At 56.4% G+C, this 22,404-nt stretch overlaps 1 protein-coding gene across 1 annotated transcript in view; it reads right to left on the bottom strand.

The window, feature by feature from the left end:
* Tmem132c (transmembrane protein 132C) overlaps positions 1-22,404 on the bottom strand; it is a 252,478-nt gene that overhangs the window by 32,208 nt on the left and 197,866 nt on the right. The gene's annotated exons all lie outside the window — the stretch shown is intronic.

Genomic DNA, 22,404 nt, shown 5'->3' with positions numbered 1-22,404 from the left:
TCTCCTTGGAGGGCTGAGGAGCATGCACCCCAGTCCCAGCCTCCCATGCGCTAGATGCAGGCTGGCCACAGATGCAGGGGTGGCAGGGGTGAGGCAGCCACTGCGAAGGCACGGGGGCTCCCTGGTTCTTTGCAGCAGCGGTGGGTGCTCCTGGCATGCAGCCCCCGTGCCAGGTGACTGGCGTGTGTGGGATTGATTCCCCAGCGCCTTCTACAGAGGCTGGGGGCTTTTCTCCTCCACGCTATCCCTGGTGCCACGTGCCTGGCGGGAGGTCACCGCTCCCAGCCCAGCAGCTGCCCCTGAGATGCTGAGTGGCCTCGGTCCTGTCGTGAGAGCTCTTCTGCCCAGGACCGTTAGTGAGTGCGACCTGGAGTCTAACACTCCAGACCAGCCCTGCCCGTCCCAGGGGCCCGGACCTAGGCTCAGCAGGCTCACCCCGTGGGCTTCGGGAACCAGGGCTGGTCCAGGGGGTTAGGGTTCGCACGAAGAAACGAAGGCCCAGGAAGGAAAAGCAGCTCGCTCACAGCCTCCCAGCTAGCGGGGGCAGAGCCGACCTGAAATGGAGCATCCCACCCTGCCTAGAGCCAAGGACCACACAGCGGCCAGAGGGACATTTCTGCAAGGCAGGGGACAGCACACTGCCCCCTCTGGCCCTGTGCTTGGCTGCCACATTGCAGCAGCACAGCCCTGTCTGCTTGTTTTCGCCTTTGCTGTGGCTGCTTCTGCAGTCGAGTGTGAGTCACTGCGCCAGGCAGCGTTCGCCTGCGAGTCCTAAGCTGCTCTCTGGACTGTGCGGGCAAAGCCACTGGCATTGCTGGGCAGAGAGGAGGAGGCAGACCAGGCTGGTGCTGCTGGCAGGAGCACGGATGGGACGTAAGACAGCAGTGCTGCAGGCCTGAGGCTGGGTTTGTGAGGTGGCCAGGTCCCAGGAGCCTCGAGGGCTGGGCTGAGGGGCCTGGGATGCCCCGCTGTGCCCCGAAAAAGGCCGCCCGAGCAGTGGCTGCATGGCCAGCACCATCGCGGGCTGGTGTCTCCTGGGAAGGCCGCTTGTTCCCAGGCAGAGTGAAGCAGGGTTTCCACAGCCTACCGGGAGCTCACATGTGGACAGTGGGGTGCAGCCCTGCTCTTTGCCCGCCAATCATCAGCCTCGGCTGCGCCCTGCAGTCTCAGGGTGTCTCAGCAGCTGGGTGCTAATTCCCCACCGCACACCCCGGGCCCGCTCTGGGGCCAGCAGGAGGTAACCCCAGCCCAGGGACACGGACTCTGCCTGAAGCTCCCTGAGCCCAAGGTGGGGCCCAGAGGACCACAGCTTCTGAGACACCAGGGATCCTTCTGGAGGGGAAACTGAGGTAACGCCTGGACTGTCCAGCCCCGGGCTGCAGATCTCAGGAGTGAATTTCTATCTTGGGAGGTCAGCAGTGGGGCTCGGAGTTGGGAGAAGTCTGGTTTCACTGGGTTCTTAGTGCAAATGTTGCGCCCGGCACCCCTCATCCCGCTGGCTGCCGGCTGCTGGGATTCTTGATCGACTACTCAGCAAACGCGTGCTCTCCTGCAGGGGGCAGAGTCCCAACTGTCACAGCTGCCCTCTCGGTACCCTGAGGGCCCTCTGCACACAGAGCTGAGGGCTTCACAGCGCATCTGCGTTCTCCTCCAGAGCCCCCTGTGGGCGTCAGTGCAGGCCGTCATCCTGCTATCCTGAGGTCAGGTGACCGCCCTCCCTCGGCCTGGGGGTCTGGAGAGGGTGGCCACGGAGCCCACACACCGCCTCCTCCTGAGGCCACAGTGGCCCATAGCGAGACAACGCGCTTGGCTGGACAGCAGGCAGGAGGCGAGGCGGCCGGCACCTTCACTCTGGCTTTGGAAGACAAGAGGGGTGGATGATTTGGGGGAGCAATGAGAACCTTCCTAAGGTGTTCTGCTCAGGCTAACCGAAGAGTGAAAATGCCACCCTGCTGCTCACAAGACAGTCACAGTGTGTACTGCGTGCAACGGGCCACCATCCATGCGTGCATCATTCCACGTCTCAGTGCAAACCCGCAGGGTGGTGGCTGAGGCTCCCATCCCCGCAATTAGGGACCCATGACATCTGCTAGGCCTTCATCCCCGGGTAGGGGGGACCCCGAGCGTGCCCATCCCAAACATGCTGCTGCACCCCTACCCAGATACCCAGTTGTGAGCCGACCAGCATCCTCTTGGGTCCAGAGTGGAAAACTCTTGAAATTGGAAGAAACCCCTGGCTTTCAAAGAGCTGGACACAACTGGCCCGAGTGAGCTCAAGACAGCTTCTGGTCCTGGGGGGGCAGAAGCTTCTGGAACTCTGTCAGATTTCAGGGGGTTGAGACTCGAGGCAGAGACAGGGAGGGGTTGTTCTGTGTCCACAGGGACCCCAGCGATGTCTGAGATGAAAGGCCCAGCGAGGTCAGCCTGACAGAGGGGCAAGCTGATTCAGAACAAGGAAGATTCAGAACTGACTCCCTGATTCGCTTACTTTTATGAATTCATATGATTCCCTTCCCCTCCTCCAGGGCCACGCTGTCTTATCTTCTCCCTCTCAAGAAATGCACATTGGATGTCTCCGAATCACAGGGAGGAAACTGTGTTTCGCAGTGTGGTACAGCTCTCAGCACGGTGGTCCTGCTGTGTCCCTCAAAGGGGTGACCCTGCTACAGTCTGGTGACGGCTGTCAGTCATGCTGAATAGAGAGGACCTGTTCTAGAGAATCTGGGATCTGGGGTTCCCTATAATACCCCCGGATTTTTAAATATAAAGCTCTTGACCTTTGAGGCATGGTGCAGCCTGAGCCATACTCTGCAGCTCTCTGTTCTGCCGCCTCTGGCTCGGAACACCAGGCATTCGGCTCCTCCTGCCTCTCCAAGATGTGTCCTCTGCCCCTCAGGGGGCTTTGCATAGAAGTGTGGTGACTCTGAGGGGGCAGCAGGTCCACACCACCCAACACTCTGAGGGGTGCAGTACCATGAATGGGGGCTGAGGCCGCCTGACACCACCCTGCACCCTGCATCCTTACTTCATCAAGAGAGGCTCTGGTCTGAGAGGCTCAAGATGCAGGGCCCTCAGCAGGTGTTTCAAAGCATGGAAGAGAAAGCAAAAAGTGAAGGGAAGACTGGGAAGAGGCATGGAAGGAAGAAGGGAGAGAAGGAAGGAGGGAAAGACAGAATTTAGAAATTCAAACCAACACTAATGCAGTGTTAGGGTCCACGCTGGGAGCTTTCAAACAGACTGTTACAGCTCATGTCTGGATCTTCCCCCAAGCCTTGAACACTCATAGGTGGGGCTTTGCAGAACTGGCTGGATCTAGGGTGTGTGATGCTGGGATTAAGTGTGTGTGGCACTAAATTAGTCCATGGATTGGTTTATCATAGTTGTGGGTAAGGACAATGGAAGCTCCACCCTGGGTGTGGGTGGCACCACCCAAAAGGCTTGTAGCCTGGATTGGATAAAGGAAAGGGAGGCTCAATGTTGTTGCTCACTACTTCCTGCCTGCCCTGCCATGGACTGTTTTTCCTCTGCTATGCTGCCCTGCCTTAGAGCCAGCCACCTATGGTCTGAAACCCCTACAAACTGTGAGCTGAGATAAATCTTTCCCCCTTTAACTTGTGGGTTTCAGGTATTTTGTCCCGGGGGGAGAGAAGTAATTAAGACAGACTCCCTTAGCTCAAATCCTGGCCTCCTGAACTACTGGCTGGATCAGTGTGGGCCACTCTGCCTCATTTTCCCTATTTGAAGAATGGACATGACTGACCCTTCCCAATTCATAGAGTTAATGTGAGGGTTAAATGAATGAACACATCAGAAGCACCGAGAACAGAGCCTGTCACCAGCAATCATCAACAAACATTAGCTTTCCTTGTGTTCAGGAAGACTGGACTGGTCTCCCCAGCATGACCATGAGTGGCTGCAGGGTTGGCTGGCAAATCTCCCTTGAGGACATGCCATCTGGCACCTGCTGTGAGAGGGGCACATTCAGATCTGTGCACCCCACATTTACCCCAAGCCTAACTGGCAGACACAGTGTCCTGGAGCAGAAGCGCCTGGCAGATGAGAACTGGGCAAAGAAGCCATCTATATTTCTTTCTGTCTGTGGCCAGAAGCCCCTCCCACCTCTGGATAGACCAAATGTTTGAAGAGCTTCTGTCTGAGGTGACCGAGAGCCTCCACACCAGTGTGGGCAGGCCTCGTGGTGTGGCTGGAGTAATAAAGAATGGGATTTCAACACTTAAGTGACTCCAGAGAGCACCTGAGAACCACGGCTGCTGAAACCAATGGTGTGGATTTACTGCAGTAACTCCTGAAAGAAATTCTCAAAATTTGCTTCAAGAATGCTCTTACTCAAAAGAAAAATAAAGCCCCCAACAAAATTTGGAACCCTATGTGCAAACCTTTTATCTCTGGGATTCTGTCTGGCAGAAACACGGGGTCTGGGACTGTGCTGAAAAGCTGAAAACGACTGTTCCCTCCCTGCCTCCTCATGGGAAGGGATTTTAGCTTCAGAGTTGGCAGCCACTGCACACAGCTCACCGCCTGCAGAAATGAGAGATGTGCAGGATGAACCTCACAATGGGGAAGTGGCTCCCAGGGAGCAGGAGCAGGGTGACTCGACCCAGGCTTTGCTTTGTTCTTCCACCTAGTGTGGTCCTCATGTCCAGGGCCCGTCCTTCAGTGCCAAGAGGGCGCCCCCCCTGCCCGTGTCCCAGAGCTCTCCGTGGTGCTGGAGCACATTGGCTTGAGCTGCAAACTGCAACCAACAGAAAACTGTCTAAGAAGAGAGAACAGAACAGAAGCCTCCAAATGACCAGGAGAAGTAGATAAAAGGAAACAGAAAATAGCTGGGGACAAAGGGAAGCTATAGCACGAGAGCCTCAGACAAAAGCAGCTGTGGAAGAGCAGTGTCCCCACTCCAAGGATGGGTCCTGCTGTCCTTGATTCTTGCACCAGTGACATCTCCCCCCTGCTGGTCAGTATGCAGGGCAGTGAGGGAGGACTTGCCCATTTCTAGCAGAGCCTTTCCTGCTCTTCCCTGTTCTCTGCAATTAGCACGTAGGACAGAATTCAGGGCCCAGGACCCTGCTGGGCAGTAGGAGGAAAGCTTTCCAGAGACACGCTTGGACGGTGTTATGAGTTTGGGTTTAAACAATCAACACTTTATTTCTCTCTTCCCCTGACCCCAAAGGCTGATGACCCCTAGGCACAAGTGAGAGATGAGAAGGTGAGCAGAGAGAGCCCCACTGCACAGCAGATCGATGCCGCTGGCTCGGAAGTAACCCAGGTGTCCCCGTGCTGCAAAGCAGGGCAATGCTGCTGCACGCTGCGTCACCCGGGAGGTCGGCAGGAGGATGTGCAACGCCTGGTTCCTTGCCACCAACCGGCAGTGTTGAGAGGTGACACGAAGACCCTGGTGTTTTGCAGCTTCCGTAATGGCAGTGTGTGGCCGTGGCTGAGCAGGCTTCCTGTGTGGCTGCTCTCTTTGTCTCCTGGTGTCTGCAGAGACAGAACAGGGTGGGTATCCCAGCCAGGGCTCTGGAAGCAGATGCATGGTCTGAACTATGGCTTTGCTACTCAGTGAAGGGGTCCTGGGGCAAGGGACTTAACCACCCCTTTACCCAGCAACCTTGGTGACCCACAGAGCAGCCGAAGGCTTTCTACAAGTTCGATGTTCAGCTTTTCCTGAGGTGAGAACCAGATACTGAGACTCTTACCCCCACTTCCGGTTTGCTCTGAGAATACTTGCTGTCAGAGCTTGTGGGTGGAGCATTTGCCCCTTGATAGCTCGCACATACAGTCCTAATCTTACCCCCCAAAGTTTGCCGCAACATAAGTTACTTTTATTATTATTTTCACATTACCCTAGTATGTCAAAAGTCTTTGGAAGCACAAGACATCATTCTGTTCATAGCACTCTGCATTTAGTGGTGGTATTTCTTTTTGCAAAATGCAGTAATTCTGGATGGCTGAAAATTAAATGAATGCTAGCAGCAAGCTGCACTTGGTCCCCTTGGATCTATTTCCCTTCTTCAGTGGCCCTGTGTGCTACTGAGAGCAGCTTCTGACTTTCCAGCAGACTGGTGCTGGGTTGCTGAGCAGGCTCAGGGTCTAACCATCCTCGTCCCAGCTGTGCTCCCCATCAAGAGGTGGCACTGGTGCCTCCTTCCCGGAAACCAGGCTGCTCTGTAACTCCCCTTGGCCCAAGGATGCTGTGAGGTGAGGCTGTGGGACTTCCGAGGCTGCAGGGAAATGTGGGTGCTGCCTCTGTCTCCAGGGGAGACCACCGCCCGAGACACCATGGCACACAGACGGCCAGGTGCAGGGTTTCGTGGAGGAGAGGGCCTGCCACCCCACCCCGAGCAATTGCACTGGAGCATCATGGCTCCAGGGATTCACCTGTGCACTACGAGATGTGGTAGATGGCTGTGCGGAGCCAGGAAGCTCAGGGTGGCTTGTTACGCAGCAGGACACAGTGCTCTGCTGTCACAGCTCCTTGGCTTGCTTCCTGAGGATGTTCTGTCCTTTGCCAGCAGGGTGTGGTGGAGATGGAACAGAAGTAACATGGGATCTGGGGCAGAGAAGAGCAAAGGAGACCGTGGACTCTGCAGCCGCTTAGGCCTGAATAGGATGGAGCCCCGGGGATGTTTGCCCAGGTCCAGGAAAGGCTTCCGAAGCTGGCTGAGGGAGGACTGAAGCCACTGTGGATGCACAGTATCCAGTGAGTGTCAGTGCTGGACAATGGCCATACCCAGGGCTAGAAGGAACCGGAACACCCTGAGGAAGCCACAAGAGACAGGAGACACGAGGGCCACGTGTCACCCACTGCATGTGATGACCCTTGTCCTGCTGGGCTGAGCTCAGGGAGAAAGAGTTTCACCCTGAAGCATCCTCAAAAACACAGAAGGAGTCAGGTCAAGCTTCCTGTCTGTAGGTGAGAGGCGTGAGGGGGCACCAGGACCATGGCAAATACAGAGCAGGGGCTGCACGAATTGATGCAAACTGGAGCGTGTAGATGGAAACACACCCAAGGTAATCACACTTTAACAAGTGCTCGTCAGTGACCACTCCAAGCCTGGCTTCATTTGGTCCCCAAGCCCTGGTGTGGAGCTCCCTCCTCACTGTGCTCCCAACCCCTTTAGCATTTCCAGGTCACTCTGCTCGGCCCCTTGTATGACTCAAACGCCCCAGGTCCCTCCTGCTGCCGTGCTCTGCCCCCTGTCACCCTGCTGGCCGTGGCTGCCCGGGCTCACTGCTGCTTCAGCTACACAACCATGTGACACATCACACACCTACTGGATGTGATCCAAAATATGATGGATGTTTAAATTTTTAAAAATGCAGGAAAGGTACTTTTCCATGAATCCCTCTCAAATACAAGTATATTTGCTTCAAATACACTTATCCCATCGCTCTTGCCACTTTCTGGAGCAGCTCCGGAGTCCTCTTTACTGAGTGTCTTTAGTTGTGCTGTTGTGGTTGCTTTGATGTCTTGAATAGACTCAAAATGATGCCCTTTCATGGTCGTTTTGACCTTGAGGAGGAGCCGGAAGTCACACGGTGCCAGATCTGGTGAATGAGGTGGATGAGGACACAGTGTCATGTTTTTATGAGCCTCCCTTTCTGTTGGATGGTTCTGGGCAGCAGCAGTCACCATATTTTTGATAACACCTTGTAAGGACACTCAGGAAAGAGGACTCCAGAGCTGCTGCAGAAAGAGGCAGGAATGATGGGATAAACGAGGAGGAGGGTTTTGAGGGGATTCATGGCGATGTGTCTTTCATTGCAACATGTTTCAAATTAGGCATTCACTGCACATTTTGATTGCCCCTTGTCTGTGCACCGCGGCTCAGCTCCAGGCTCTTGCTCAGTGTGAGCTCAGCCGCAGTGGGGCCATCGTCCCTGTCCACTGCCTCCGTGTGTCACCACCTCAGCGACCTACACACGGTGCTCCTCAGACGTTTGTTGAAGGAGTACAGAATGAGTGATTGTCCCGAGCTGAGCAACCCGACATTCACACTTCCCTTCCCTTCCACTAGTCAGGTTAATATTAATTCCTGCCCGCGTGGGGAGCCAGAACCTCTGCCTAGCTGGAAAGGCGGGCAGGAGCAGCCTTTGAAGCTATCAGCTTTTCCAGAAGGGTTGGACCCATTCCAAGAGCAAAGCCCACAGCAGAAACTGCTGGAGACTTTCCAGAGTGGGCTCCGAGTCCACACTGAAACCTCACATTTCCCAAGTATCACCGAAGACACACGCTGGATCTGCTCCAGAGCCTGCTGCTGCATTTTATGCCGGCTAAGCTCTACTAAATACATAATGAGGAGGCTGAATCAACTATGCAAAAGTGTAATTTACAGTTAATGTTTGTAATTGATGAGTTGCTGGTCTCTGCGGTTGCACTAACTGCCGAGATGAAAAAGCCCTGAAGGGGATAAAGGAAAGTTTCACTTTGGAAACAGAAGGCTTCCTCTCCCCAGCATCCCATCTGGGCATCTGCCATCCATCCGCCAGGCTTTTCCAGGGCACAAGTCTGCAAGGCTTGGGGAGAGCAGAGGGAATCCCTGTGGTCTGGGACGCTTGCTGCCCAGAGTGATGGGCATCGGCATGTCTTGGGCTGCCCTGCTGTGGTCCCTGAGCCCCTCCTTTGGCACTCAGCAGCAATGGCATTTTCTAAGCAGGCCAGGCTCTGCTAGGGTGGGGGAGCTGAGTCTTGCTGTGCCACCTCCTGTTGTATTTGGGGTGCAGATCGTACTCATTCTCGAAGAATTTACTCCCACTGCAGGAGCCAGTAACCAGTGAGCTCTACAAGGCCACCACCCCTCCTCCCGGATGCAGTGGCTCTGTGGTCGGCTTGGGTGTCATTTCTTTTCAGTAAAGCTCCGGACGGTGTCCTCAAGGCAGGCAGAGCAGGAAGAGCTGTTTTTGTCTTTTCAGGGGACAAATCCAAATACAGGGTCTTAATCTTGCACCAAGCCAGCAGCTGCAAGATGAGAGGCCCACTGAGTCAGAAACCCCAGCAGCTCGTGTGGCTGTGGCCCCTGCCTGGGCCCCCTGTGCTGGAGGCAGCCCCAGGGCCACTGCCCCAGAGGAGCTGGAGCTGGACTTCTGCAGAGGGGACTCGATTCCAGACTCCAAGGCGCTGGCAGAAAGCGGGGTGCTCAAACTCCCCTGCAAGCATTTCCGCCTTCCCACTGGGGTAGGCACCGTCACCCTCAAGCCTGACAGGGAGCGCACGATGGGCAGCTCCTTTCCACACATGCCACCCACATGTGCCCTTCTGCTCTTCCTGCTGGCGCTGCCTCCGATTGACCCATCCGTCCTCTCTGTGACCTGTCAGCCCAGGCCCTTCTCTTCTCCCTCCTGTAGCAAAATGGCTGCCTGATCTCCCACACTCTGCTCTCATCTCTACGATCTATTCTCTGCCCAGGAACTGGAGAGGTCTTTCGGTAACGTCCAACTCATAGGTTGCTTTCATCTTCAGCAGTCCCCCTGACTTCCTAGGATACCACCTGCAGTCCTCTCCTGGGTTTCTAGGGGTGCATCCCCCTCCAACTCCATCCTCCACCTCCTGCACCCCGTCACTCTGCCACACAGGGGCTCTTGCCTGCTCCACCTACATGCCACGCTCACCCTGACTTTTGCATCTGCGGTTCCTCTGACTGCTCTCTGCAGAGCTGGCTGCAGCTTGTCGCTGACACCTTCAAACACCTGAATGCCCAAGGCGACACCCATCCATGCCCCAACTCCTGAAACCTCCTGGGGTGGATCGTCACGGTCTCCCTGAGCCCTGCTGCAGATCTTGTTTGGTTGTTGGTCTCCCTTCTTCCCTCCCAAGGGGTAGCTCCTTTGTCTTGGCTGCTATGGTGCCCTGGGGTTTAGCAGATGCTTGGGCCTGGAGGAGGTGACTACACTGGAATTAGTTACCACAACAGGCCTGGTCCCGTTGCAGCCTCCAGCCTCCAGCTTTGTTTTCCTAGACGGGACCACTGGGGGCTCACCTGCCAGCAATCCTGCAAACATACCTCTGGTTCCTTTCCTGTGACACTTACAGGTGCCATCATAGAAAGGAACATCCAAGCGGCTCCTCGGATTTTGTGGAGGTAATGGTAAGTGGAAGGAGAGCTCAGAGAAGGAAACTCAGCTCTAGGGAGGGTTACTGAAATGCCCAGCCCAGTACTTCTTGAAGAACTTGCCCCTTGTTATCGCTCAACAGGAAGTCAATTGCTACTCAACAGGAAGTTAACTGCTGCTCAACAGGAAGTCAAGTGCTGCTCAACAGGAAGTCAAATGCTGCTCAACAGGAAGTTAACTGCTGCTCAACAGGAAGTCAAGTGCTGCTCAACAGAAAATCAAATGCTGCCATAGCGGAGGGCAGCCCAGTGTGGCCTTACAGACCTGTAGTTGATTGTCAGAGTCTGCTTGGCACTCCAAAGACAGGCAAGGGCTGAGTGTCCTTGCCAAACTATCCTAAGTGTGTGTGCACCATTTAGCATCTCCAATTCAGGGAAAGCCATTATGAAGTGCCTTGAAATCATCCCTGATAGAAAATGGATGAGCTGAAGAGAACTGGCTCCATGCAGGAGAGCAGAGCCTTCTGCCATCCCGGAGGCTCGACTAAGAGATGACAAAGCCCAGGACTAAATGAAGATCAGTGTTTAGATTTGAGGGGTGGCACCCCAGGCTGATGGGGCTGTCAGGCTATGTGTAGGGGGCAAGCAGATGCTTCAATCTCTGCTTCCATTCTCCCAGCACCCAGCATGCTGGGCATAGCACTGGAGGAGGACTGGGAAGAAAGATAGCCCTGGGATGGGAGATTTCTCATTGCAGAACTTCCCAGCATCATATGCTTGAGTGGCATGGTAGAGGAGCAGATCTCCTCAGAGGACCTGCCTTCTCCTATGACCTGGAGCTGGGGTGGGAAGTCAGCTTCTGTAGCCACCCTGGTTTGAAGCCCAAGCGGCGAATCCCTTTCTTTCTCAGTCTCCATGGCTACAGTGGGGTGGCACAGAGGATGTGGCTTTCTGGGCCCTCATCAACGAGTGCTGCAGAGAAGGAAAGGAGGAGTGGTCGGGTCCAGTCCTGGCCACAGCCAGTGCTGGCTGACCCACCCACCTGTGGGCCTGGCTCTGTCACCTTGTCCTCAGACTGCCCCGGTCCCTACTCACTCTGAGCCTGTCTTTCTGCCTCTGATGCCACTCTGACCTCCTGCTTGTCACTTCATGCATTGATTTTGGCTTAATTTAGCCAGATTTGGTCTGGGTGCCTTTGCAACCAGCAATACTGACAAACCACCCGTTTGGCCACTACTCCTGCTCTGCCGGGCCTCAGTTCCCCCTTTTGTGAGAGGTGGACATGGGAGAGAACAGGTAACCTCGGTGCTATGCTTTAACTCTTGGGAGATGACAGTATTTACCTCATGCCTGACATCGGCACCACGGGAAACCAAAGCCGGGGGAGGCAGCTTCAGAAGAAATCCCCGCCTTCCTTGGTCACCTGGATGCCACACCACACTGGGTCACCTCTGAATGGTTCCTCATGTTCTAACACCAAGGCAGCCCAGCTTCAAGGGCAGCAGGTGGCCCCTCAGGGAGCCATCAGCTCACACAACAAGGGAGTGAGATACCAAGCAGAAAAGCAGTGGATAGAAACACTGAGTCACAGGGACCTTTCGGCACGGTGTCCCTGGGGAGCCACTTTCCTCCCCCTGCACTGGCTCCTTTGTCCCTTGTGCAGCTGAGAAGGGTGTGCTGCTGCCAGGACAGGTTTGTGGAGCAGCTGTGATGGGGATTCGGGGATCCTACAAATGTGAGGTGCAGAGGCGGAGCGGCTTCTCTGAGGCTATCCAAGGGGACCTCCAATTTAGAAAGAGCCATTCCTAGGTGTCTTGCACACAGCCCAAATAGGGAATAAAGATGCTGAAATGAACTGCATCCTTTGAGAAATCAGTTTAAAGGCTGCAATTTTGTCTCTGAGTAAACTCTGCTTAGGGGCCTCCCCAGCTGAGGGCTTCGGGGAGCGGATTAATAGTGTTCACACCGCAGATGGAAAACCTCGACCTGCTGAAAAATGGTCTGGGTCCCCAAGCCCCTGTCACACTGCCGTGCCACAAAGCACCTGTGACGGCGACGCTTTCCCACTCCCCGCCCCAGCCCTGCTTGGAGGGACTCGTGCTGCCACAAGCTCTCCAGGGCCTGCTGGGAGGCCCCTTGCACCCGCCCCACAACGAGCGATCCTTCCAGAAATATCCACCCAGCACTGAGGGTGCACGGCGGGTCTGGAGGGACTGGAGGTGGCAGCGACACAGACAGCCTGCTCCTCAGGGCTTTGATCCCTGCTCTATGTGGGGAGGGGGTAAGGAAACTGAGAGCAAAGGCTGAAGCCTGCAGGGACAGAGCTGGTGAGGTTGCCCAGGAGGTGTGCGTGACAGACCTGCAGGCCCAACCCTGGGCAGATGGAGATCCCAGACCCCGAAGGGCCCCGCAGCCTCTGACTCTGGCTTCTCTAGCTGGTGGCTCAGAGTAAGCCTCATGTGAGGGCTGCAGAAAGAAGCCTGTGTCCCTCCCTAGCCCAGGAGAGCCACAGTGTGGACCGTGGGCTCCTAGAGATCCAGCCACCTCCTGGCGCACATGGAGGCTGCATGATTTGCACTGAGCACTCTGCACGTCACCCGTCTTCTTGATGGGAGCTGCAGGTTCAGTGGGGCAGGGGCTGTGAGCGGTCCTCGGGGTGCACACCCTGTCCTCAGTCACACTCACTGTGCTGCCCCCGTCCTGTAGAGGAGGCGCCACTGTGCAGGGCCAGACCCTGCCTCCAGCAAGGAGCTCAGCTCCTGAAACAAGACCCAAACCCAGATCCACTGATTCCACGTGCCAGCTGCTCGGGACAACTGGGCCCTGAACGAACTGTGCCAGGCTGGGAAAGGTCTCCAGCTGGGGTCTGTGGGGGGGGGGCTGCACCCCAAAGACCTCACTGGAGAACCCAGAGAGGTGGTTCCAGCTCGGTGAGGGGCAGATCTCTCCAGAGAGGGAAGGGGAAGAAGGGGAGGGAAGTGGGGAGAGGAGAAGACGGGAAGAGAGAAGGTAGAGGAGGAGGAGGAGAGAAAAGGATGGGAAAGAGAGGGAAGAAAAGCAGGAGCCAGGAGGAGAGAGGAGAGATGAGGCAGGAGAGGGAGGAGGAGGAGGCAGAGAGAAAAGAGAAGGTGAATACGGAGAGACATCGAGGAGGGAGGCAGTGAGGCGGGGGGGCGAGTGCACACAGGGCCCCCAGCCTGGCGGACCACTCTGTGGGGCCGGTGTGGAGCTTCGAGCATCACTTGGTCCCCCGGCCCGGGGGCAGCAGCTCAGCCGGTGACAGCTCAGCCTCCCAGTCCCCAACAAGGACAAATGGCAGCCGGCCGGACGGTGAGTGAGTCATGGCGGGGCCCCGAGGTCCCTGGGGCGGGCGTCCCCTGTGGCTGCCCTGGCAGGGGACACCTCAGCCTCACTGGGCATCTCCTGGAGTGGCAGAGCTCAGTCCTTCTGGCGGAGGCCAATTCCGTTCGTGAGAAGCTGGGGTCAGCAGATTTCTCTTGATGTCGAGTGGAAAGTGCTGTAGCTTCCGGCCGGGCCAGGTCAGCTGCTGGGGACCACGGAGGCTTCCCTCCCTCCCTCCCTCCCTCCCTCCCTCCAGCCTTGCCTCCCCTCTCCCTCTTTCTTCTTGCCATTTGTTCACTCATGGAACACATTCCTGAGTACTTGCTATATCAGGGGTATGGCAGGGCTGTGCACGAATCTGAAAGGCTCCAACGTGGGACCTTCCCTTCCCTCCATTCCTTTCCACTCCATTTTATTCGATTGCATTTTGTTTTGTTCTATTCCACCCCACCCGACCCCACCCCATCCTATCTCATCCCACCACAGGAATCCCATATTTAGCTGCCAGAGGACCCAGGGCATTGGACATGGGAGCCAGAGAGGGCACCCGGGTGCTTCACAATAAGGAGGAATGTGCACTCCATGTGTAGAATCGGTGCTGGGAAGGTGAGCGGCAGCAGGCATGGCCAACCCTGGAGCAGCACCAGCTGCTGAGGCCTTAGCTTTTCTGGAGAGACCAAGGGTCTGGATTTTGTGCTAAGTCTTGGACAGATTCAATTACGGATGGAAACAGAACAAGACAGGGCAGGCTGCGTGGGAATGAAGAAGGTGCAGTCACTCTCAAAACGATTAATTCATTCTTCAAAAGGTCGAAGATACAGTTGCCCCACGCCTGGAAATGCCAGGGGCGCGTCCTGGGAAACACGCTTCCAGGGCTGGGCCTGGGCTCAGGCAGAGCGCCTAAGGGCGTGTGAGGACCCTGGGCTCCACCCTCCGCAAGCCCAACAGACTGCTCTGCTTCAGGGTCCTCTGGGGATGAGCACGGCCCAGGATTCATTAAGGGCAATGTCCGTGAGGAAGGCGCTCAGTGGCTCCATGCGGGCAGGGCGGTGGGGTCTCTCTTGACCACACCAAGGAGCAAGCACGGACAGTGGATGGGGCTTCACACACGAGGCTAAGCGAAGCAGTGGGGGCCACAGGCTGCGTGCGGGGGACCCCAGGGCTGCGGCGAGGTTGGGGTCCGATCCAAAGGATCTGGGTTCTGGGGCCGCCTGCTGTCTCTCGGCAGCCCCTGCTCAGCGAATCCTCACGAGGCCCAGGGGTGGAGCCAGAGGAGGCTCCACCCTCCCCCAAGCCCAACGCCAAGGCCCCCTGCCAAGGCCAGCACCTTGGTGACCAGACCTCAACACCGGAAACGGGGGACACATCCCATCCACAGCACGGGGCGCACGGATCCAGCTCCAGTAGCCCATGGCCACTCACTCCAAACGCCTCCGATGATGAGTGGGCGACAAATGGATGGGTGAGCGGGCGAACATGTGCACATCTCTCTGCCTCCGTGACTTTTCTTTTGTGGGGAGGTCTTCAAAGCCATCCATTGTGCTTCATCTGAGCCTGATTTTTGGCTCATTTCCTCACCAACCTTTGGCTCAGAACCCCAAACTTCAAACTTGGAACGCTCACATGCACACCGTGTTTGGCCAATACATCGAGCCGGAAGTGCGGTGTGCCTGGGATGCAGCGCTAGACTTGTAGCTGGAGAGAGCCGGTGAGGAAGATGGACGGACAGCAGAGGGGCTCACTGTTGTGCTCTGGGACTGACAGACCTAGTCCCTGAGTACATGACTCAAAGCCGGCTGCAGCGGCCTGCGTGTCTGAGCTCACGGTGATGGGCTCAGGAGTGACTGGGCATGAGAGCAGAGCCTTGTGAATGGGACCCCAGAAAACTGCTCATGGCTCTCACAGAGAGGTGAGGGTGGGAGACGCCGTCTGCCTAGGAGGAAGCAGCCCTCACCGGGCCGACGGCCTCCGCCTTGGACTTGCAGCCTCAATCCTGAGAGATCCACTTCTGTTCTTCTACGCCCCTCAGCCTCCGGCACTTCGATAGCAGTGCCGAAGGAACTGAGGCGGCGTCTTCCATCACACGTTGGGCAGCGAGGCTCTCGTGGCTTATTTGCCCAGCACTAGCTGCCAACACAACCGCCACAAGGGCACAGGGTCTGAACAAAGCCTCGGATGTCCTGCCCCCCACACTACCTGTCCCTCAGAATACCTGTCCCCCAGGCTACCTGTCCCCAGCCCAGGGAATTCTACCTCCACCTCTTCCTCCACCCAGCCCTGGAGCCTGTGGCCATGAGGTGAGAAATGAGAGCCGTACTTCAGCTCTGGTCTCCCTGTCCTCTGTCCCCTGCCTCCCTGTTGCCTGGGGCTCTGTACCCAGGGTGGGGGCTCCCTGACGCCCAGCCTGAGCCCAGGCTGCGAAGGGCCTGCGCGTCTTGGCCCGGCTCATCTGCAGGGCGGGTAGGGGCGAGAGACACAGGGAGATGTAGAGCCACAGACCCTGGTGTGGCTGTGGACGCCTCTTTTCCATTTAGGGTAATGGGGCTCATGCATTTTACCTAAGAGGGAGACACCTCCCCAGCGGCTCAGCGCCTGTGTTGTTTGCTGCAACTTCTTTCCACAGAAGGTAGGGTTGAGAGAGAGGGGGGAAATATGGGAGCTGCTGGGGATAAGTCCCACATGTCCTAAAGAGTATTTAAATAAAGACGGCAGTTTGGTAGTTTTATTTGCTTACGTAATAGTGGAAAAATACAAGCCCAAATCCCATTTTCCCCTGTAGCTAATAATCTTTTTAAGTGTAACAGAGCAGAATTCTAGTCTCCTAGAGCAGGTCACAGATGGCTAAATATATCTTTGTACTACATATTGCATAGGTATAAAAACACAGAATATTAATATAAATATATACTATAAATTACATGTAACCACATAGTGTACACTTATTATATATTGGTACAGTAAATCTATTTAGCCATTGTAATTACTTAGCATTCCTTGACATTTAAAAAAAGATATTTTCAGAATGCATCCCATGCACACAGTCACAGAAACTTCCAACATTACCCAAAAAAGTAGAGTGCAAATTAAGTTTCCCTCCCATCTCAGTGTTTAATTTCTCAGCTTCCCTCCCATGGCGAAGCCTCGCAGAGAGCTGCTATGCATTTGCAAATACAGCCTCCTGTTTTACTCATTTAAAACAACTTCGGCTGTGGTAGAACACACAGCACGCAGACATTTCCCTCCGAGCCACGTGTAAGCGCAGGCCCAGACCCTCAGCCTCATGCCGCCCTGCGCCTTGCACGACTGGGATCTGCCCCCAAGAGACACCGAGTGGGCTTCCCGCCCCAGCCTCTGGTGCTCCCGGCCTACTCTCTGTCTGCGACTGTGGGCCTGAGGGGAGCACTGTGGTCTCTGTCCTCCCGTGACCGCTGATCACTGGGCACTGTGTCCCTGCGGTCCGTCCTGTGCTGGGCTCCCGCTCACATGGCAGCAGGACACATGGCTGCTCTGTGCCTCGCTTTCCACTCCCAACATCCTTGGAGAACTTTGCAGACCAACGGTCCCAGGGCTAACTCATTTCAAATGGCTCCACTACTCCGAGAGTCCACCTGACCAGCCGTCTCCGGCGTCATGTGACGGATGTGCCATGCCATGGAGTGTGAGGACGTGTTTGAAGCCAATGGTGTACACAAATTTAAGCTGCTGCTTTCCAACTGATGAACTTTGGGGTTGTTTTCTCTCATTTTCTCATCGATGGCATGGCAGTGAGTGAAGTCATGGCTCTTCTTGTGTTTTAAGCACAGATCCCCAATCAGTTGCTCCCCAAAGTGCCTGCACAATGTGCTGTGCGCATGCGGTGCCCGAGGGCCTGGCTTCTCCTATCTCCCATCATGTGCCATCTCCAAGGCTTGGGTTGAGAGCTGATCCGACAGATCAGAGGTGGGGTCCCGCTGCTTCCACGTGTGCTTCCCGGGGCCACCACAGCCGAGCGTCCTCGCACAGCCTCCTGGGAGGCTCTTGCTTCCGCGTGGGCTGCCTGCTCCTGCCGCCCTCCTGGTGGTTCGGTCTTTCCTCATTCCCTGCACCACTCCGATTCTGCTGAGTGGGTGGTGAGGATTTCCAGTCTCCGGTCTCCCCGGCACGGCCACACCGTTTATGCGGCCTGGGCCCCCACCGCAGTAACTCCTGCCCCAAGATCTAGCTCCCTGCCTGTCGCGCAGCTGAGGGCAGCGTCTGCTGGGCTATGATGTTGGGTTTCATGTTGGAATCCCGCAGCGCCCATGTCCGCTTCGCACGCGTGCTCGCCTTTTCCCAATGCTGCACATGACCAGCCATGCATCACCCAACTCATCTCTCCAGGGAATCTGAAAGAAGCATCTGATTCCTCCATCTCCTCAGAACCGTGCCCCTTTATGACTTGGCACTGCGCGGATCACCTGAGCCAGCCACCGTCAAGCTAACGCAATAAAAGGAGAAGATGAGAAGTGGGGAAAATCGACCCCAGCTGCCTGGCTCTGAGACACTCCAGCTGGGTCTCCATGAGTCTCCTATCCTGGCCGGTCATTAGAATGGCAAACTTTGCATTTAAAAGACCAGGAAGGAGGTTCCAAAGCAAGGAGTCCAGGACTTTGTAGCCCTTTGTAGCCGCTGTGATGAGAATCGTCCTCTTCAAAGGGCAGTCAGGTGAGCTGCGAAGCAGTGCCAGCCCCGCTGGGGCAGCGTGCCTTCTGCACACCAGGTGAGAAGATCGCATTTCTTCTTGCAGCCATGGGCTGGAAGTCTTCGAGGGGCCTGGCCCGACACAGGTTCCACATCTGCCTGAGGGTGACTGGGTTCTGAGCTCAGTGGGATTTGCAAATTAATCACTTCTTTTGTGAGTGCGTAGTTTAAAAGGAAAGAAAGGAAAAAGGGTTCGGGAGTGGGACTCCAGCCCAGCCGGGACTGTGCGCGCTCCCTGCGGGCCGGCCGCATCCACAGAGATTGGGCCCTGGTGTTTGGTGCCTGGTGAGGACTGCGCCCCACTCTCTGGGCCCCTGCGAGCCCCCGATGGCGCCCTTGGGATCCGCAGGGCAGGAGGCCAGGTGGGTGAGCCAGGGCTTCTCAGGCAGGGGACACGTTTGGTTGTCACACTGGGGTAAGGAAGGGTCACGGCCAGAGGCCAGGGCTGTGTGAAATCCCACAAACACGGAGAGAAGCCGGGTGGACGTGTGAAGGCCGGCCACGGCAGGCAAGGCGGGACTGCGGGCAGCGCGCTGGACAGGGGAGGTGCGCATGGCGGCTGTCGCTGTGGGAAGGACTGAGCTGGGTCCCTTCGCCATCCTGGCAGATCTGCACCACATTTGCACTGCTGTCCTTTGCAAGACAATTCAGAAAGTCACAGTTTTTGGTAAAATGTGTTGAGTAAAAAAAAAGATTTCGGTGGCCTGATTTCCAAACTTGGTCTGAGAGCTGAGAGCTTGCAGTTTTTCTTACACAACTGGCTGCAGTGTTAAGATTTACACACGCCGAGTTACTTACATGGCTGCTTCCTGTCCAATTACAGCGTTTTTCCCACTTTGCAGATGGGGAAACTGAGGCTCAGCACGATTGAATTCCCTGACCCTCATCCAGTGTCTGTGCTGGGTGTGAACCCTAACCTCTGCTCGCTGCTTGGGGATGCACCCGAACTGCACCTTCCTCTGTGTTCAGCGGCCTGTGCAGGCCTAGAGCAGGTGCAGCCCCCTCGGGCAACCAGCCCCAGGTCACCCTTGATTCTCTCTGGGTTCCCGCAGCCCAGTGGGTCAAGATGGTTTCTCTGGCTCACTCTGGGACAGTGTCAGTTAAGTGTATCTCTCCAACCGGAAGGCGAGGCCCCACTCTATCATCCCCTCTTCTCTCCCCTGACCCACGCTCAGGCAGGCATGGAGCAGACAGCGATGGCTTATTCTTTCAGTGGGCTCTTCGAGCCCTGGGGGTGAGTCAGCCATCTACTACATTTGCTTCTTGCAGGACTTATCAGTGCCTTTACTAGGTCACATGGATTTGGAAGATAATATAAACTGTGTTATCCTCCAAACTTTGTTGACTGTAGAACCAGAGGCAAGATGTGCGTTTGGAAGCTGTCAGAATTTGGATCTGAAATGTCTTTGAAAGGCTCACGGTTGAAGGCCTACCTAGGCTCGGCTGATGGTGCCGGATGGTGCGGAACCCTTGGTGGGTGGGGCTAGTAGAAGGAAGTCAGGCCACTGGGGTGAGCCCCTGAAGGGACGGTGGAGCCCAGAATCCCACTCCTGGCAGCCCTGGGGCGAGCAGCTCTCTTCGTCACCCACCACCCCTTCCCAGGGGCCTAAGCCACGAGCCATGTCACCCCTTTCCTCCCTTTCAGCAGATCTACCTCAGGCGTTGTGTCACAGTGACAGGAAGCTAGCTGACACGAGGGTCCTGCTTAGCCAAGTGCAGCAGCACACGCCTGCGGTCCCAGCATTTGGGAGGCTGAGGCAGAAGGATGCCAAGCCCAAGCCCACCCAGGGCAACTCAGTATCTCAAAATAATAAACTAAAAGCGGGCAGGGAGGCGGCTCAGTGCAAAGGCCGGCACTGTGCAAGAGAACCGGACTGCTCAGGCTTCCCTGTCGGCAGAGGAGCTGTGGCCTTTGGAGGTGGCCCTGACTGCCACGCAGAAGCCACTGCCTGAGCGCCTGCCGCCCCCCCCCCCCCCCCCGCGTGAGCGGCTCGGTCAGGGTGGGAGGGTTTGCGGCTCGCCTGGCTGCAAGGCCTGACCCACATTCCACTCAAACGTGTCTTTCTGCGCACACAAGAGGACTGAGACGCAGGCCCGTGGGGCGCTTGGAGGGAAGGGAGGTGCTTTTAGGGGTGCTCAGCTCCATCGCTGGGCGAGCAGCGCCCCGGGCTGAGAGCTTAATTGCGTTTTTGTGGCTGCCTCTATTTATGGCTAAAGATGCTGGCTTTTTGTGTCCAGTCACGACCTGAGGTTTCCTGCTGAAATGAATTTACGTAAGGGGCAGAAAGCCGAGCTGACTTCAATGTGCAGTGCAGTGCTAAATAACTGTCAGGGACCAGTCGTCTGTGGCCGTGGGGAACATCATGGTGGCATTTGTCACTCAGAGCCACGGCCAAGCCTCCAATGAGGACAGCGGCATTTGAAGCCCCGTCGCAAAGCCGGATCCATGGCTGACCAGAAGTGAGGAGAGAGACCACCGCTCTCTCCACCACCCCAAGATGGATCATAAAGGTTTTAAAAGATCGGCGGCCACTCTGGGAGGGTGAGCACAGACGGCATTGCAGGCCAGGGCACAGTCCCCAAGGCTCAGGGTCAGGATTCACAGAGGCACAGCACTGGTGCCATGGAAGCCTGGCCCTGGAAATGCCACAGGCTGGGCACAGACAGCGGTGTCCACTCTTGAGCACACAGGTGCTCTCCCCACATCAGGGGGCAGGAAGCCAGCGGTCCAGCCATGCCTTGGGGTCCCCCAGCAGGACAGGAGGGGAGCCCAGAGCCGGCCTGTGACCCAGGGGAACCTTCAGACACCATCACTGGAGCAAAGGTGGCCACGAGGCAAGGACTGTGGGTGCTATGATGCTGTTTATATGGATTCTCTTGACCAGGCAAAGCCGTAAGAAGGGACGCAGACTCGTCCCTGCCAGGGGCTGGGCCGGGGAGGGAAGGGGCTGCAAAGGGGTGAGGGGTCCCGTCTGGGGTGGCCGGAAGGGGTCCCGTCTAGGATCAGGCTGTGGTGGTGCTGCCCCGCCTGTAAATGTGCTAAAAGACCCCGGATTGCACACTTGCACAGGCAGCTTCTAAAGTCTGCATGATATCTCAATAAAGACAATCTGCAAGAAACAGAAGGGCAGAGAGCAGATAACTGTTAGAGCGTATTAATAATGTTCTGGACAGCTTTCTCCCTGCACAGCAGAAACGCACTTTGCTGGCATTATCGTCAACAGCAGCAACAGCTGCAGAAACAAGCGTGAAACAAGTGTGGCCTCCACCTGTGTCCTGGTGACACCACTATGATGGCTGAGAGACGCGTGCCAAGGGCCTGGCAGAGGCTGGCAAAGCCACCAGCAGGCCACTGTTCTTGGAGGAGGAGCTGCTGCTGGAGTGGCACCCGTCGCCCTCCGAGCCACTGACCCGACGGAAAGCACAGCGACCAGGAAGAGGCGGGGAGACAGGAGCACAGGGCCGGAGCACAGCTGAGCCCATGCAGGGCCTCCCTGTATCCATGCGGCCACGCCCCTCGCACGCGGCAGTTTGCGCTTTTCTGCCCCAAATGATTTCAAAAGCTTTAGGTGGGAGGGCAGTGGCCCCACCATCCTGGACATGGTGGCTGAGTGTCTTCAGGGCAGGTCCTGGCCACAGGCGGTGCCAGGGGATGAATGTGCTGGTCAGGAGAGTGGGACATCGCAGCTTTGGGAAGTCCGGTGGCCATGTGTCCTAAGGAGGTCTCCTCACCAACTCGGAAGTGTCTGCCGCGGAAAGTCCCACCGTGGTGGAACACAGCCCCCGTCATCCGGATCTGTGGAGTTCTTTCATCATCTTTGAGCCATTTTGCGGCTCTGGAAAGTGTGGGTTACAGACTGCGAGGCAAATGTGGGTAGTGCTTCCCTCCCCGTCTGTGGGAAGAGCAGTTTAAATCCTCCTTCAAACGGTCACAGCACGAACAGGCCCCTTAACTGTCGTGGTTGACGCACACTCATTTTATCTGTAAGAGGGTCATGATTTGGTGGTGGTGTCACAAGAAAACTGCCCCGTAGCACTCTAAACCGGCTTAGCTGGAGCCGCACAGAGCTGTCCACATCCCAGAAAGGCACAGCAAGGACCCGTGTGACCGACAGGCGAGCATGTCTCAGACAGACCTGGGATCCCTGATCCGCAGGGATCACTGGTCCCTCTGCCAGGATGGAGTCTCACCTCCCGGCCACTTAGAGAAGGGGCTCCTGACTCAGATGTCCACAAGGACACACGTGAAACAGGCTGGACTTACGCAGACGCAGGA

Source organism: Heterocephalus glaber, unplaced genomic scaffold (assembly GCF_053883595.1).
Source record: "Heterocephalus glaber isolate CG9 unplaced genomic scaffold, H.glaber_assembly_v1.0 deba00001687, whole genome shotgun sequence".
In the NCBI taxonomy this organism is placed as follows: domain Eukaryota; kingdom Metazoa; phylum Chordata; class Mammalia; order Rodentia; family Bathyergidae; genus Heterocephalus; species Heterocephalus glaber.
Note: the sequence above shows the minus strand (reverse complement) of the source record. Positions and strands in the feature narration are given on the sequence as shown.